The following is a 952-nucleotide window of genomic DNA, read 5'->3' as shown; positions in this document are numbered from 1 at the left end:
AGATTTCCCTCTGGTGGTCTCTGGGTGGATTCCTGTCGCCTCCTCCTGACTTGATCTCTCCGGGATCATTATATATGGAGGATCTGCTGATTATTATACAGCTGTGATCTGGAGTGATCTTTCTATTCTGTGATGATTTCTCAGATGATGGATCTGTGCGGTGTCGTCTCCATGATATTGATGGTGATGGGGGAGGGGAGGTCGGGGAAACGCTCCATGTGACCCAGGTTTATAGCTCTTTTACTATTTGTTTAACTGCTTTTTGGTAAATGCTGAAAAGCCCAAATGTCTGTGAAAAATAAAAAAGTTATTCCTGAGACTGATGATCCCCAGTGTGATCCAAGTGACTGCAGCACAACATAAGGATCCATTTGTGAAGCTGAAATGGGGAATTTGCATAGCTCCGCCTCCTTATGGGAAAAGGGCGAGTGAAGATTCTCTCCGAAAGCTTCACAGGTCCTGGAAGAATCAATGGTATCAACTAACAACCAAGTGTGACCCAAGAATGGCGATCACCGGCCGGAGGGAGCAGAGACCGGAGGATTTATTACTGCAGTGAATTATTCCTGGAAGAGATGGAAGCGTCTCACACAACGGGATCTGTAAGAAGATCCACTGCCTTCAGATCCCTCAGCATCTAAGCCTCTGTGACCGGGATCTTCTCACACAGGAGATCCCAGAGGTCACCTACTTCCTCCAAGGATCCTTATCCACAAGCCCCGTGTTACGAGTCCTGCTTCTAATAACTTGCGTTCTCCTTTGTCGCTTTCTGTTGCAGCGTCCTGGTGGTCCCAGATCACAGTAGCGCTATTGCGATCTGCGCATGTGCATCACGTGGAGAACGCTGATTGGTCGCAGATGACGTCACGCCACGTGGAGAACGCTGATTGGTCGCGGATGACGTCACGCCACGTGGAGAACGCTGATTGGTCGCAGATGACGTCACGCCACG

The 952-nt window shown here is 49.3% G+C and overlaps 1 pseudogene; it reads left to right on the top strand.

The window, feature by feature from the left end:
* Positions 1-224: 224 nt before the first annotated feature.
* On the top strand, positions 225-285 carry LOC142297950 (U7 small nuclear RNA; annotated as a pseudogene).
* Positions 286-952: the final 667 nt, after the last annotated feature.

The sequence above is a fragment of the Anomaloglossus baeobatrachus genome, chromosome 3 (genome assembly GCF_048569485.1).
Source record: "Anomaloglossus baeobatrachus isolate aAnoBae1 chromosome 3, aAnoBae1.hap1, whole genome shotgun sequence".
In the NCBI taxonomy this organism is placed as follows: Eukaryota; Metazoa; Chordata; class Amphibia; order Anura; family Aromobatidae; genus Anomaloglossus; species Anomaloglossus baeobatrachus.
The sequence above is the reverse complement of the archived record's forward strand: the minus strand, read 5'-3'. Positions and strand labels throughout refer to the sequence as shown.